At 38.7% G+C, this 17,859-nt stretch overlaps 1 protein-coding gene across 5 annotated transcripts in view; it reads right to left on the bottom strand.

Moving 5' to 3' along the window:
• CPQ (carboxypeptidase Q) overlaps nucleotides 1–17,859 on the bottom strand; it is a 460,617-nt gene that overhangs the window by 365,412 nt on the left and 77,346 nt on the right. The window contains exon 1 of one of the 5 annotated variants that reach the window (XM_070481374.1): nucleotides 17,611–17,635. The exons of the other annotated variants lie outside the window; for them this stretch is intronic. The gene's annotated coding sequence lies outside the window, so the exon portion shown is untranslated. Of the gene's footprint in view, nucleotides 1–17,610; nucleotides 17,636–17,859 lie in introns of those variants that run through there. 5 annotated transcript variants of the gene reach the window in all.

Below are 17,859 nucleotides of genomic sequence, written 5' to 3'. Positions count from 1 at the left end.
AGTCCTGCCCCATGTGTGTGCCCCAACCCACTGAACTGGACCCACTGAAGCAGACCCACTTGCCCCACTGCATAGGCCTGACACACTCCACCAACACAGGCCTGCTCCTCATGCACACCCTGCCCATGATGCACTCCCTGCTCCACAGAGGCAGACCCACTCACCCCTGTGGCAGAGGTCCCACAAACTCTGCCTATGTAGACCCACAAGTTGCCCAAGGGCTTGCTGTTGGGTGGGGCCAGTCCCTAGGTAGGCTGCCTCCCATGGCTGAGCTGGATTAAATTGGTGCTCTAGTGGACACTGCAGGTGTGCCCTGTGCTAACAGACCAGGAGACCTCCAATGGCATCTGCCAGCATCTGTGTCAGCACACCCGTACTAGGTCACAATAATGGCTGCTGCCAATGTCTCAGTCCCTGGGGAGGTGGTCCCAGCCTGGGGAGGTCTCAGCTCTTGCCAATATGCACCCAGACCCTTTCAAGTGAGTCCCTTTTCACCAAAAGACTGTGCACCTTTCTTTCTGGTGATTTTAGGTTGCTTTCCAAAATGGGTGAATTTGTGCACGGGCCCTTTAAGAGCAGGCTTTTCTTTCCCTTATGTCCAATAGCTTTTCTGGGGATAGTCCCCATTGATGTTAATGGTCAGCAAAGCCAGATATTATGACACTCTGCTCAGTTGTGCTGAATCCAAAAGCTGCTTATTGTGTCAAAGCTCTCCTGCTCAGATCCCCCACTCCTCCAGGAAATGCTTTGTACTTGCTCCTGGCCATGAAGCACCACAGCTAGAAGGTGTCTTTTTCCTTTCCAGAAAGGAATTTCTGCCTCTTCCACCTCAGTCAGCATTGTCCCTTGTTGTGGGGATTCTTTTTATCCAGTTTTCAGTTCTCTCACAGGGGTAATTGTTCCAAGAGTAGTTGTATATTTGTTGTGTCTGTGGGAGGAGGTGAGTTCAGAGTTCTCCTATCCTACCATCTTCCCAGCTCAAATTCTTTCTCAACTAACTTTCCTCCTCCCCATCCTCACCATCACTTCACTAGCTCAGAAGCTCATCATTCTTCATTTGAAACACTTCCTCACACATCTCCCTGCCTTAAACTCAGGTCCCTTTCCAATCTATCTTCCATATTGCCACCAGATTTATCTTAAACCCAAAATGAATGACTGCTTGGCTTAAAACACCTGTTCCCACACTGTTCACTGTTCAACATTATGAGTATGGCTTTCTTCACCATTAGACCCTATTGTTCCCTCACCTGACACTGCAGCCTGTTTACCAGTCCTTGAAGTTATAGAACACTCTTTATACCTCTTCTCTTTTATCTTTGATTTTGCAGAGGGTGTTCCCTCTGCCAAAAAAAATGCCCCTTCATCTTTTCTCCATTTGGAGAAGTCACAATCATGATGCAAGTCCAGCTCATCAGTCTCCAACTCCTAGGCAGAACTATTTGCTGCCTTTTTAATAGCTTATTGTATGCTACCTGTTTTTGTGTCTGTCACCCTGCTAGACTATGCATCACTTAATAGCAATAATATTTTACTTTTGTAAAATTCACCAGGCATGTTCTCTGCAAGGAATGTGTTTTATTTCTTTTGTATACTAAGCAAATAGCATAATACCTGTCAATAAATATTTATAGAATAAACAAATAAATTCATTAGAAAAGTAGTTATATTTCACAACAGAAGTATATGGCTCTGATCCATCACTTTAATGACTACTTTTCCTGTATCAGACATTAGTTTTATCCTTTAAACTATAGCATATTCACAAGTTCCTTTCATAAAGGGAGTCAAGAGGTCTGGGACTTCCTCCTGGCTGTCCCTCTCAGATGCATGACCTTGAAGAATTTATCTGAAGTCTCTCTTTATGGATAAAATAAAGGGTTGCATTTCAGTTCTAACATTCTATTATGGACTTTCTTAAATATTTAATATCAATCACGCTTTTCTTCACACTCCATGTTAACACTTGACTAAATCACCTTATACCAAAGTCTAAGTTGGTTCATATATAAAAACCTCTACTCAATCTACTGTTTTATCTCCTCCCACCAGCCAAATGAAATTGAACTCACAAAGGTCATTAAGGATGCCCTTGTGCCTACATTCAATGAAAACATTTCATTTCCTATCATACTTGACATCCGAAACATTTAACATTGTAGACAGCCTCTCCTTTTCCAAACACTCTTCTTCCTATATCTTTGTTCTCCTTCTCAATCTTTTTTATAGGATCCCTTTTTTCCATCTATTCTTTAAAGTTTATTATTTCCTAGTGCTCTGTCCTTGACCCTCTCCTCCTACTACATATTCTAACTGGCAAGGTCCTTCATTTCAAGGCTTCATTTAGCATCTATAGCTTGAGTTCATATACTGGTTAATAAGCTCTCTTAATTTGGATGCCCATGGGCATCTCTAACTCAACACATCCAAACCCTCTTCATGACTTTTCCTCCAGAGTCTGACCTTCTCCCTGAACACCCACCCATGATGCACAGCATTTATATCACCCCATCATCTGGACCATTTGGGATAGCCCACTCTCTTTTAAAACCTTCAGTCACTTAATCACTAAGTGATATCAGATTTAACTCCTAAAAAGCCCTCACATCCATAGTTGCCCTCTAAGTCTTCCTCACTATCTTGGTTTCTGGCCATATTACCTTAACCTGAACTACCACAACAATCTCCTAACTGTTCTCACTGTCTCCAGCCCCCTCTTCTATACCTCTTTGCTGGTTATATTTCTTCAAAATATTTATATTCAAAATGTCTGTCTCTCCCACTAAACTATGAATTCAATGCGGGCAAGGACTGTATAGAATCCATCTTTGAGCCTCTACGATGTAGCACTGATCTGGCATTCAGTAGGTACTCAATGAACATACGCAGGAAATATAGGTGATACCTGAATTAGTTTTGGAAGACTCTAAGAATAGCAGGCATATGAGTTGGGAAGGAGTGAAGGTACATTCCAGACTGAAAAGTAGCTCTTCTCTCTTTATAATTCAAAGACAAGTGCTGAATATATTTTATGTTCTTAGTAACTGTACTGTCTTAAGCTGAACTTTTCTGTATAAGCAGATAATTCCCAGATATAGGACCATTTCTTCTTATAAGGATTCATGTCCTCCTTGGTACCTAATTTACTGCTTTTCAGAGTAAGCATTCAGACTGTATTTGTTGCTATAGGTTTTTTAGTATCGATTTTTCACATGATGGGGGACAGAAGGGCAAGATAAAAAGAAAGGAAGAGATGAGGGGAGAATTTTTGCTCCCACTGCACCTTCAATTCTACTTGCTATAAAAAAAATTCTGTAGAGTTTGAAATAAAAAGTCCACTTAGTAAAAACTAGCAAAATCTGAATAAAGTCTATAGATTGTACCAGTGGCAATTTCCTGGTTTGGATATATTATAGTCATGTAGAAGTTACCATTGGGGGAAGCTGGGTAAAGGACACAGTAGGATCTCTCTGTACTATTTTTGCAATTATCTCGTGAGTCTATAATTATTTAAAAATAAGAAGTTAAAAATAAAAAATAAAAAGTCCTATCTATCTATTTTTAAAGTTCAAACATTTAAATATATATATATATATATCATAACTCTTACTTATACTTCTGGGGAAAAAAACACACAGAAGTGAACCAGAACTGTTCCTAATTGTTAGAATCAGCCTCCAGGAGAGAGAAAGGAGTGTCCTAGGCCCACCTCTCCTACCATCTTGGACTAGGATTCACCCATATCCAATAGTTTTACCATTATTTTCCCTAAGAACCATAATAAGGAGGCTTCATTTCAAACATCTCTGCCACTTGAACATGGCATCCTGAATGAGGTATAAGCATTGTAGGTTCTGGAAGTTAGTACAGTGACAGCAGATTAGTGAGGCAACGAGAGCAGGGCAAATGGTACACTGACTGATGGTCCCCTTACCAGAGGGAATCTCAGGAGCTCTGGGTTGGGAGGTATGGGGGTGACAACCTGTTAGAGGAGGTCTACCAGTAGACCCCTCTCCTCCCACTGGCTACAGTGAATCATTCATAGCCCCAGTCTATACATGTCAAGTGACCTCTCTCTTATCCCTCCTCATCCCATCAGCATGAGCCAGTGGGCTGACTCATTTTGTGTCCCTGACATTTTACTGTTTACCAGTGAGCAGTTTTGAGTTTGCCTTCTAAAAAAACTAACCGGGGCCAGCCCTAGTGGCCTGGTGATTAAGTTCGGTGCACTCCACTTTGGCAGCTCAGTTCGGTTCCTGGGTGTGGACCTATACCATTCATCTGTCAGTAGCCATGATGTGATGGCAGCTCACATACAAAAAAGAGAAGGATTGACAGTGGATGTTAGCTCAGAAAAAAACACAAAACACTAATTGGGTTCACTCTACTAATCCTTTTGCTGAATTTCTTTATCCCTTTCAAGTTTCTCAAGTATATAAAATGAAGCCTAAATTCCTACTGTTTAAAAGTAGGTATCTTTGTCACAGTCGAATGTAACTGACTTTTGACCTACATCATGATGGGGCTGAGAGAAATAAATATAAGCTCCCTTACATGCTGCTTAAGTGAAACAATATGATTCAAATCCCAATAAATGAAATCAACTATGAACCCTACAACAAATTTTATATTCTTGGTTTTCAAAATCTGTACTGAAATTCAAAGAGGATATGAGACAGCTCTTAGTCCCTGCGTTAGCTGAGGATGCCAGGCCAACCATGAGGGTGGATGCCCTTGACAACAGGGGTCTATGATCTGTCACTCTATCATATGTGCACACACCCATGGTCAGCAGCCATACTAAGCACAAACAGTCAATAAAAACACAAATAAATCATGAAGAATGCAATTTACACCCTTCAGGGCCAAATATAAAGTGGGTAACCCTAGAAATTAGCAATTCTAAGATCCTATGATCTGAAAGAGCTGGCAAAAGGGACCAAAGGAAATGGGATTTTAGGCTCGTAAAGTCCTAGTTTTCTAAGACTTGGACCCCCAACATAACAGTAATAGGAAGGGCTTTATTTCTGCCAATAAAACAAGTGGAGGATTTGTGCTCGATCTGGCAATATTAAAAAGCTATTACAAGGCACAGCAGCCTCTTCCAGAGGCAGAGGAGAGAATATGGCCTTCCTTGAGTCAGACAAAGTGCAGAAGTCTTCCAGAGATTCAGCTGCAGAAAACTATAAAGCTAGAGATATATAGATTTAATTACCATTCGCCAATATAGGGTTACGGGAGGCTGACTGTACTAATGTGTTTTTATTGCTAAATAGCATGTTTCCCCCACGTATCTTCCCTGAACTGGTTAATAACAAGTTCCAGGGAACACTCTAGTAGAGATATTAGTTATTTCCTTTGGAACATGCCTTTCAGTTCCCCTCAGTTTAGCCAGACTCCCCCATCCCATAAACACAAAAGCAGAAAGACCTTCAGTGAATCTTGCTGCAAACACAGTTCTTGTTACAGCCCAAGCAAAGAAGGCCTGTTCAGTAAGTCACTTATTGCAAAATTTGCTATTAAACCTGTCAAACAGACATGTATGAAAATATTGCTTCACTAAACAGCTGTTAAGTTTCATGAGCTTAAAAGAAAAAACTATCTAGCTATACACTGTTAATTCAACAAAGATTCGCCATTCAGTTTTAAAATATGATATGCCAGTACACTGTTCCCAAATCCTAACATTTGCTCTCTGCTATGAGATGGCTGCCACACAGCACCATTAGCAAACACCAGCTAAGAGCAAACACATACTTTGCAACCGTGTGTGCTCTCTCCTCCTGCAATGGGAGCACACAGCATCTGTTGCTTTAGGCTCTTGCACAGAAAAAGAGCACTTATCAATGGTGGAGAGGAAATTAATGCGCTGATTCCTCTCTCTCCCAATGGTCAGACATTAATCAAAGGTGGCAAAATAAAAGGGTTTAGCCAAACAGATTCACAGTAATGGAGTTAAAACAATTATTCAAAGTGCTTAATCAGTCAATGTAAAATAAAACCACTCTATCACTACATCGGTGCACAGCCAGCAAAATTATCCTGGGGAGAAAGAACATTCATAAAACAAGTTTTCTAGAAGTGGAGAAAGAAAGGGGATACAGCAGATGTTTGACAGCAGGAAATTAAAAAGGTAACTTAAAAAATTACAAAAGGAATTAGGGAGACACTTGGAGAGAGATGAGTTTGGAATGCAGAACAAAGACCCTGGTGGAAAATATATCCCAGTCCAAAGGTGAGAAAGGAGAAGATAAGAACTATAAAGAGGCATGGGAAACCAGCTGAGAGCAATTTTTCTTAATGGGCAATTTCTAAATCCAAAAAGTAAATTTTAAAAAGATAATCACATTTATCAGGAGACTAGGTGTATTATTTAAAGGATTATGAAGATAGACTTGAGAGATTCTTGGATCCCAGATGGAAGCTGAGGAAGAAAAGGGAAAAAGAGGAATGGTTATCCCTGAGGAGAGACAAAAACAACTTGGGAAGAGGACAGAGAAATTAAAGGAACCACAGCTTATCTTAAGTTTTGTGATTTATTTCCCAGTATCTCACTCAAAAGATGGAAAGCCCATTGTCAGGTCACTCAAGTAATTGTTGAGGGAAACGAGGTGAGGAAACACTAAGTTTGGAATAATCACCCCATAATTGCCTGGAGGTCTACTAAATCTGTGAAGGATCGGCCTATTTCCTAAATGTAGTCTGTTTGATTTCCCTCCAGAGATGCAGGAAATTGTACCCTTTGAAACAGATGAGAAGTTTTGGATAACATCAGATTCTATTGGAAAGCCCCGGGGTAAGGAGTTTGCAACTCACAGCCTGCACCACACTGTCTAATACAGTTAGGAGCAGAGGAAGGGAAGTTTGCTGTGACAGCTGTGCAGAAAAAAAAGGCTGAAGGTTAGGTGGATTTGCAACATGAGAAGGTGATGTGGGTTTGGAAAAAACAAAGTCATCTTAGGAAGGGAAGAGTGTGCAGAAAAATGAACAAAGGAAACGCAGAGGGCAGAAACAAAGTGTGCCCAGCTTGTCTCGGTGTTTTCTACATTGTGTCCTGCATCAGAAATGCCTGCTGACCAGTCAGACTGTCCCCTGAAAGAGGCTGTATCATTTGTTTTTATAGCCATTAAGGCCTGGCCAAGAGTAGGAATAATGTACTACTTTCAAGAACATGGATACAGAGTAATCATGAGTTACACTTGAAGATGATTTTCCTCTCTATTTGTCCTCTGCTCTCTCCACTGATCACTGAGGCAATCTCCTCTCACCGCTCCACACACGCGGCATGACAACTGATGATGGCTGCTGCCTGCCCCTCCCACACACAGGGCCGCACTGGTGTTTGGTTCAACATTGCCCTATGGGTGCTGTGTTTGATTCCCATCTTCCCTCTGCCTCCACCACTTGCTCAGAGGTTGGCCACTTCCCCTAATGAAGTGTCACAAGCAGGACATGAAAGACCTTGTGCTATACATGAGCACAGCCCAGACCCACATCAGAGAGAAAAGACCCTGATGATCTGGAAGCAGGAAGATAAACAACAAGTGACAGAGATGATGGCTGGAAACCCTCCAGACATTACCTCTGTGTAGTCTGCTATGGAAGTCATGTTCCTCACTTGATAGAGGCAGGAGAGAAGGAGAAAAGAAGGAAGAAAGCCAATATTGACGTTTGCCCTAGCAAGTGACTGGGCTACGGGCTTTCATATATATCATCTGACTTAATCCTCAAAAGTGACTATTGAGGGAGATTACTACTTCCAACACAGAGGCTCTGAGAACGTAAGTGATTTGCTCATTGTCATACAGGTCATTGTCATACCTCTTACTAGAGGTAGAAGCCTTTCCTCTTTGAGGAGGTAACTCTGACTCACTCTTTGAAAAGCCTTCCCTGACTCCCATAGTTTGGGTTGGATAATCCTCCTATAGATCCCAGAACTACTCTGTTCTAGGTACTTTCTCCATGGTACATATCACTCTGCATTATAATCACCTGTTTACTTCTCAGTCTCCATCTCTACACTGAAGGCTCTCTGAAGGCAGAGACTGTCTCTCCAGTATCCCTCAGCGCTAAATACAATATCTGGTCTATATGTGCTTGAGGAATGCTGGGCCAGAAATGAGAGCCCACCATTCCTTGCAGTCTCTGAATAATACTGATTAGAATTTTAATTTATCCAAGTGCTTAGGAAAACGAAAAGCAGTAATTGCAATACTAAACATGCCCTCCTTTTGAGCTCTTACTATACAGTCTCCATGGTACTAATGCCACTATGTGGAACGTGGTTATGGACTTGTAAAATAGGGTGTTTAAATGCAAGTGACTATACAGCTCTGTAGTACTTGCTATTCCCTGGTTGACAATGAATGTTAAGCAGAAATGTTTATATCTGACTATAGGTTTTTCCAGCTTCTTTTCTGTATAGTAATGAGAAACACTGGTAAGCCCTGCTTTCACTCTCAGAGTCCCACAGACACCAATTATTCACACTCAATGTCACAACTTCAAAATGTTTAAGATGCTCTGAACTTTGGTGGAGTCTTTCTTTTAGAGATGGGAACAAGAAGAGAGCCGAATTACCTTAACCCACATTTTTGGAAGTCCATAGAACCTATGCAGTTGTTCCTGCAGCTCTGTTCCATTGCCTGTTCCCAAAGTAGAAAATACATGACTTGACCACCAGGAAATCTGTACCAAGTCCAAGTCCAGAGCAGAGTGGCTTTGCCTAGGCCATCACCCTGGAAGCCCCATCAAAAACCAGGAAACCAGCAAAAAGAAGTCAGCCAAACAACTAAATCCACACTGCAGTAAATCTGCTTCTAGTTATTTTTCTTTCTTGTACAAAATACATCTAGGTACACACTTTAACAAAGGCACGTGCAAAGGTTGGTTTTACTGAATTCCACGCCCAATGGAGGTAGCAAGTTGTGCACTTGAAAAAAGTAGTCCCTAGCACCTAGAACCAAAGCTGAACATGCATATAATTCAAAGGTACTGAACTCAATGAAAAAAGCTCAAATTTCTCAATTTGTCTTGGCATTTGTATGGTTCCATGCTACATTTTAAGGCTACCAACACTGTGAGGAGTCTCTTCTCAGTCTCCTGACAGCCTGTATTAGATATTTCCTAAAGTATACAAAAAAAATAGTTGCTCAAATGCTGTTGAGATAGTGAAAATCCTGATAGGCCTGAAAGATGGCTAATACTCTTGGGTTTTTTCACCTTATTCTTTGATTTTTCATACCATTAGTCCAAATGTTTTCAATCATTTTTGTTAAAGCAGCTTTATTGAGGTATAATCAACACACAATAAATTGCACATGTATAAAATATACAATTGATAAGTCTTGACATACGTTTACATCCATGAGACCATCACCACAATTAAGATAATGAACATATTCATCACTCTCAAAAGTTTCTTCATGCCCCTTGATAATTCCTCCCTCCTATTCCTCCTTGAACCCCTTCTACCTCTAGCTCAAGGAAACCACTGACCTGCTTTCTGTTATTATACATTAGTTGAATTTCCTAGAATTTTATATAAATTGAATCATATAGTCTGTATTCTTCCTATGTCTGGCTTCTATGCCCCAGCATAATTATTTTGAGATTCATCCATGTTGAAAAACTTTGTTCCTGAGTAGTATTCCATTGTATGGCTATACCACAGTTAATTTATCCATTCACCTGTTGATGGATATTTGGTTTGTCTTTAGCTTGGGTATGAGAAGTAAAACTGCTATAAACATTTGTGTACAAGTCTTTGTATGGATATATGTTATAGTAATGGAATGGCTCAACCATATGAGAAGTGTATGTTTAAATTCTTAAAAACTGCAAAATTGTTTTCCAGAGTGGTTTCTCCATTTTACATTCCAATTAACAGTATATGAGAATTCTAGTTCCTCCATATCTTTACCACGCTTGATATGGTCAGTCTTTTTATTTTCCTAATAGGCGTGTAGTGGTGTCACATTGTGTTTTATTTTACATTTCTCTAATGACTGATGATGTTGGGTATATTTTCACGTGATTATTTGCTATCTACATATTTTTTTGGCGAAGTATCTGTTCAAATATTTTGCCAGGTTTTCTTTATTGAGTTAGTTTCTTATTATTTAGATCTTAGGGTTCTTTATATTCTGGATGCAAGTTCTGTATCAGATCTATGATTTGCAAATATATCTATATATTCTCCCCATCTGTGGCTTGTCTTTTCAGTCTCTTAACAGTGTCTTTTAAAGAGCAGAAGTTTTTAATTTTGAAGAAGTACAATTTATCAGTTTTTTCCAAAACTTATTATAAAGCCAAAATAATCAACAGTTTGGTATTAGAGTAAAGTCAGACAAAGAGATCATGCAACAAAATAAAGGATCCAGAAATTAACTCACATTTATACGGACAGTTGCTTTTCAACAAAGGTACAAAGGCATTTCAGTGAAGAAATGTTTCAGTAAATGGTACTAAAACAATTGAATAACCATAACCAAACCAAACAAAACCAAACAAAAACCCTTCTATCCATATATTATGGGCTCAATTATATCCCCCCAAATTCATATGTTGAAGTCCTAACTCCCAGTATCTCAAAAATGTGACTGTTATTTAGAGATAGGGCTTTGAAGAGGTAATTAAGCTAAAACGAGATAATTAGGGTAGGTTCTAATCCAACATGACTACTGTCATTATAAAAGAGAAGATTAGGATACAGAGGCGCACAGAGGGAAGACTAAGTGAAGACACAGGGAGATGATGAGCAAATACCAGCCAAAGAGGAAGCAGGTCTCAGAAAAAGCCAACCCTGTCAATACCTGGACCTTGGACTTCTAGTCTCCAGAGTTGTGAGAAAATAAGTTTCTGTTGTTTAAGCCACGCAGTCTGTGGTTCTTTGTTATGGCAGCCCTGACAAACTAGTACACAGTACCTCTAACTATATGTAAAAACGGACTCAAAATGGAGCTTAGACCTAAATTTAAAATTTAAAACTATAAAATCTGCTAGAGGAAAACCTTTGCGACCTTGGGTTATACAAAGATTCCTTAGATGCAACATGAGAAGTGTGATTCATAAAGGAAAAATCAATAATTTGGACTTCAATCACTTTTTAGGCATTTTTTCCTCTTAAAAAAATCTTATGTGAAGCACCTATATATAGAACAGATATAAGCAGAGCTTCTTTTGAAGGGGGCAGGGATCCTGGGTACTTAGTGCCCCCATAACCTTTCTTTGTGGCATCTAAGATGTCTCTGCAGACCTGAGGTCCCAAAGAATAAAAAATGGAAGTCACTACATTTTACTAACAGGAGGTTTGGATCTGCCCAAAACAATAACCAGTAACTTTTGAGAGACTGTTATGTGTTACATAATATGATACTTTCTTATATTTTTTTCTCTTTTAATCCCATTAAGTAGGTATTTTTACATTCACGCATGCGGAAATTAAGGCTCTCACAGCTGGTACGTATCACAGCTGGAATCTGAACCCCATTCTGACCCCAAATCCAAGCTCTTTCAAGTTCTAATGTTCAGCAACATCTCACATACAGTGCCTCAAAACCAAACATAAAAGATAAAAACCTGGACTTTTTGTAGACATAAACTACTTGTACAAAATAACTGTCAATTCTAAAAAATGAAATTCTTACTTCCCTAGAAAAATAAACTCCAGCTAAAAATAATGTATAACAAACATCCAAGATATACTTCCCATAAAGCCACACCAGCACATGATAGAGTGATAACACAGCTATAGAGCAAATATTTTTGGCAAGCCCTCTCTCAGACACACAGACACACATACACACACCTTCCCTGCTATCAAGCAAGTGGCACATGGGGGTCTGCAGCTGATAAATTCCATTTGTTTAGTGGCCTAAGTTCATGAGTTAACTGTGATGCATTCAGAAAAGGGGCAGAATAGCAGAGTGGTTATGAATATATTAATGTCTCAGTAAAGAGACTGAGCCCTGATTAGACCCAAGGTTTGATGCTATTAGTGGAGGTAACAGTTATAATAATACCTAAGCTTTATCAAGTCCTAAGGATTTAATATCACATTATCTCATTTAATTCTCACAACAACTCTATGAGCTGGGTATCGTTAACACCTAGAGGTTATAGATGGAAACGAGGCTTAGAGAGAATAAATGACATGGTCAAGGTTAGACAGTGAATGAGGCACAGAGCCACAATTTGCACCCAGATCTGTGACTGCACAGTTGGTTCTCTGAACTACTGCTAGAGTCTACTTTTCTCAAGGAGAGGAAGGATAAAGAAAACAGGAAAACTCTCCACCTTCTCCGTGGTAACCCTCTACTCCAGTTCCCTGGGGTAAGCAATCACTGCCCCGGTCACCACATAGATGCTACAGAGAGGGCTCCCCGTTGAAGAAGTCCATCCAGTGCTGCCAGGGAGGAAAATGAGGGATGCTGGATCACAGGTGCAGAAAGCCCTGGTCCCTGGAGGTGGCAAAGTCACATTCATGAGGCAGCTTGTCTGTATGGCAATTTATCTGCATCTGATTGGCATCACAGACTGTAGGCCAGATTGTGCATATCATGGGCAGACATGCAGCTTTCTTCCCATGAACCAAAAATCCAGCAGGGACGGTCTTCCTCACCCAAAACAGCCTCAGACCAGGAAGGCCTTAGAAGGATCAGGAAAATGCTTGTCACCCACAATTCTGTACTTTGGGAATAGAGCACTGAAGATTCAGAAGGGAGGTTTTTACCTGAAAGTCATTAACAGCTGCTTATTCTCTATGAAGTTTCAGGCAAAATGCTCAGCCACACAACAGTTTAATCAACACACATCCTGAAAAGTTTATAGCTTTAGGTTTTTTCGTTAGAAGATTTTGCCTCTCTCTGACATAACGACAAGCTCCATATTTTTGCCCTAAGGCCAAAATGTAAATCATTTTCTGGCATACCACAACTTCCCAGCATTGACTATATAAGGCAAGACTGCATAGCATTTAAAATTAAAAACATGATTTTCCTCAATGTGTGTGTCATTATGATGTTTACTAGTGTGTTTTTGCTGGTTAAGTCCCAGTTCCTAGGTATTTCAGTCAAAGGCCTGCTGGCAACATGATATAAACTAAGCAATGTAGCCTAAAACTTGCCACAGTTTTTCTTTTCTTTGGATTCTCTTATGAGTTCCTTCATAAAACACTTTAAGGGGCTCCAGAATATCAATTATAATGCCTCATAACCAGTAGAAGTGAAATGCATCTCTGTTGGTTAAAGTCCGTCCTCCATAGGACCCTGAGAAATAGTGTTCCTTCTCATTAGCATCACCACTGACAGACCTGGGTAAAAACCCTGACTCCTCCACTTACAAGCTTGTACACATTTCTTCACTCTGAATTTGTGTTCCCTCCTCCATGAAGTGGGAATGATAACACCAGACTTACAGAGTTCTTGTGATACAGGTTTCTAACAGCCACCAGGCATATAATGGGAGCTCAGTAAATGTTAGTTCCCCTCACTTGTTCTGCCCTTCTTATCTGTGTAGCTCACAAGTGTACCACTGACAATAGGCCCCAGACTGTAGGAGTCATAGGGAGGAGAATGGTGTTTGTAATCACATCAGGAAATCATAAGAAATGGAACAGCCTTTTAAAAGCTATGCTGTGTTGAACATCTTCAAAAGCTCAATCCAAAAAAGCTAAGAGGGAGCCAAGAGGCTAGGAGCTTGGGTTATAAAATCAGGGAAACCTAGCTTCAAACTGAAGCTCTACCAGACTAGCTGTGTGACCTTGACCAAGTCACCTAACCTGTCTAAATTGCAGTTTCCTTATGTGTAATTGGAGGGATAATACAGTGGCCTACTTTGCAGGGTGATGAAGAGTATTAAATGACAAAATGTATATAAAGGGCCTAACACAGGAGCTGGCATGTTGTAAATGCTTAAAGTTAGCAATCATTTCCTGTCACTAACTAAAAGGCAGCACATCCTTGTCATACTAGCTAGAGACATGGCTCCTAGTGAACATGCTGCCGCCTTACTCACCGCGTGACTTTGGAAAAGTCACTTAAATGTTCTACACGTAAGTCTCCTCATCTATAAAATGGAATGATAATAGACTCCCAACGTTCTTCACAGCATTGTTGGGAGTATCGAATAAAATAACAGGCGTAAAGCACTCTGTGAAAGATATGGTATAGAAATTTCAAAAGGTATTATTATTGCAATATAAAATGTTATAGAAATGCTAATGGATGCTAATCATAAGGTTCTTAAGTTCACCCAAAATGCAAGTTGGTCCGAATAGGGTTTAACTGAGTGAAAAAAAAATCAACCCAGAAGCATCCATTAGTCAGGAAATCACACTTCAAAGAAGAGTTTTAATGCTTTATACATATTCATGTGGTCTATTTCTGACTTTGGAATTCAACAGACCATTTCCTAATACTAAAATCTCTTCTCTCACTGGAGGTTTTGGGGAAAGGTACGAAAGAAGACAAAAGAATAAGATAAGCCCCCTGAAGCTAGATGAAACATAGGACAGGGATGGGAGCAAGGTCAGTGAGCCCATCCTGCAGAGCACACTTACTGAGTTGGTCCCAGGAAACACAACTAGATAGCACATTATTTCCCCCACCAAGAGACTACAAAGCAAGGGTTGTATTAATACATACTAATATACACTAATCCTAAAATCTCTTTTTCTCTTGCATTTTTTTAAAAACTATAAAGCCTCCATAGTAGGTGTCTGGGTTCCAAATTCTCCTTATAAAATATTACTCAAATCTTATCCTTTTCCATGTTTTAGCTTTGGTGGAAGAAAGAGGAGAAGGAGCTCAATCATATCTTCTTCATGAAGCTGACCAGCTTCTCAGTAGATATGTATTGAACATCTACTCTACAGGGAAAATAAAGAGTTAAGACTTAGCTCCCACCTTCAAGGAAGTGGCTCACAGTCTAAATGGTGATACAAGTGGTAAGCTGCAATGTGGAAGCAATAAGAAGACTCATACAAGACTTCTGGGGTAAAGAGGTTGGGAGAGAATCCAAGATGGTTTAAGTGAGAGATGATACAGCCCCCAAGAATGAATTAAATATACAACATAAACACAAAACATGAAAAGCAAAATAAATAATAATAACTAAGGACAAAACCAAAATGCCACCTGAGATGCCTAGCTCATCAAAATTCAGTTACAGGCCAATGGTTAGACTTCATAAAATGATAGAAGGCTATAAGTGCATGATAGGGCTTCTTCCTACTTCTCATTATAAAACCACACACACACACACACACACACACAATGACTGGCAAAGTACAGAAAGCTGAGTATCAGCAGGAAGAGCCATTCACTCTGAGTGTAAAAAACTCCATTTAATACAGCATCAGTGGGAAAGGGTTGGGAAGTGTATTCTTAAACCATACACCACATGCTTCATCCTCAACCAGACAGAATGAATGGTTCCAAAGAAATAGGAAAAGATCTTAATTACCCTTAAAGTCTACACTAAATTTTAGAACACAGTGGCTGCAGTGGGCAAAAATATGGTGAGCAGCATCAGTTTTATGGGAACTCTTTTTTTTCTACAGTCATGGACTGCTACCCAAACCAGTCTTCCTGTCCCAACAGCTCTGCCCACTCTACTTTTGCTAAGAGACCTCAGTTTACCTTAGCAAAGTTATGAATATAGGTGAAAGAACAATTTTTTAGGAAAAAACTTTATAAATAGGAACAAAGACAGGAAGAGCTCACATTCTGGGAGCGCAAGTGAAAGAGTATTTAATGTTTTACATTATTTAAACAACTGCAAATTGCATGTAATCTTATAATTTTAAAAAATGCAAGAGCTGTATTAAGATGTTAACTGTAATACACCTAAATCCATGACAGATGAATGCCTGTTAGACATAAAAATAAGAAATAAAGGAAACATCAAATTAAATTTTCAGGCTAAATCTGAGCAGAACATGTGAACAGTAAGTGGACTAAAAAATAATTCACCTATTCTTTTTGTTAACAGAGACAAAGCCTGGTTAGATCTCACACAGTTCAAGAATGAGAAAAAAAATAGAAGAAAGAGCTAACAGTGGGCTTATGGAAAAAAAAAAACTTCAGCAAAAGGAAAAAGGGATATCACTCTAAAACCTCAAAGAAAGAGAAACTTCTAACAACAGTTTTCTATAACAAGTGAAAAATTAAACCATATTTTGTTGTCTTCACAAAGATGTAAAAGGTTACCATCTCTATGAAACGAGGTCAGAACACAATAATTAGAGAAGAAGCTGGCAAAAGAATTGGCTAAAATATGAAAATATAAGGAAACCCAAAATGCAATCATAAGTTGAAAAACACTAACAGCAAGAAGAACAGAATGACTGTGAAGAACATAGAATTTGTGATAGAGCACTGCTTCCCAACTAAAATTAAAAAGAAAATCTTAGAATCTTCCAGAAGGAATAATTCAGGTTACCTAGAAAGTAAAGAGAATCAGCTTGGCATCAGACTTTTTATCAGGAATGGTACATGGTAAAAGACAAAAGAGAAATGTCTTCAAATTACTGAGAGGAAATATTTTAAATGTAGAATTCTATACAGCAAAATATCAGTCAAAAATAAAGACATTTTCAGAAAAGCAAGGACCCAGAAAATTTACCTCCAATGCAACTTTGCTGGGAAAAAAAAAAATCACTTGAATATGTACTGCAGGGGGAAAAAAGGAATAAAAAAATAGAAATATACAGGATGTAAGAAATAGTGGAACTAATCCAAAAATAAAATTAAGAAAAATCACAGGATGATAGCTCTAGACAAGACCTAGAAATAGGTCAATACATACTAAAGAATTCAACAAATACTATGATTAACAGTTGCAAGATATTGGTAATATGGTAGAAAGGCATGTGTTTCTTTTCTCAAGAAAAAGAAAATTAGACAATTAGAAACTCCAGGAAAAAATAAGTTTCCAAGAATGCTTCAAATATGAAACAAGTTCAATCACAGCATGAGTCTCAGTAATAGCGAATATTAAAAGAGAGAGAGACCATCCATCTTCCCTTGACCTTTGGAACATTCCCCTTAAAAGGGCACAGGTGTTGAATGCTCTGTCTCCTCAACATATCCAATATTCTTACCAAATATGCAATAAATATTTACATAACTATTATACTAAAATTCTTCTGCCAGTATTTAACTTTCAGAGTCAACCCACAGACAAAGTATGGAAGATTTATTATAATTAGAGAACAGAGCGCTCTAAATTTTCCCCATATAAAAGTGATAACATAGCTAACACAAGTTGGATGGTAGAGAAAGAGGGGCACAAAGAATGTTAAATTGGGAAATTCATTTCCCCATCTTAAATAATAGTCAAAAAATGTTTAAAGCTGATGAATCAAAAAGTTGGAGTTTAAGTACTTTTTAAAATTATAAAGTTTACAAAAAAAATATTAGGAGGGATTTGAGAAGAAGAGATAAGGGTAGTATAAATAACTTAAACCTTAATTTTCATACTGAAGCATCAATAGATAATATTTACAGTTAATAAATTAAGAATGAAAGATATAAACATATTATTTAGAGTTATGAAAGTAACCACCAGAAGAAATAAAAATAGTAAAAAATATTCAAAAGTAATTACCACTGAAGTGTGAGATCACAGATCGGGTGTCTGAAAAAAAAAAGATTTACTTTTCATTTGATGTCCTTTACTATTATCTGAATTCTTATTTCTAGATATAAGTGTTACTTTTAGGATTTTTTTAAAAGAAGTAAAAATTACAATCCAGAATAAATATATGAGAATTATTAGACTTTATGTGCCACATACTATGGTATAAAATACAAAACACAAAAATTATCAGGAATATAGATAAAAATTGACAAAAGT

This window comes from Equus asinus, chromosome 12, assembly GCF_041296235.1.
Source record: "Equus asinus isolate D_3611 breed Donkey chromosome 12, EquAss-T2T_v2, whole genome shotgun sequence".
Classification (NCBI taxonomy): Eukaryota; Metazoa; Chordata; class Mammalia; order Perissodactyla; family Equidae; genus Equus; species Equus asinus.
Note: the sequence above shows the minus strand (reverse complement) of the source record. Positions and strands in the feature narration are given on the sequence as shown.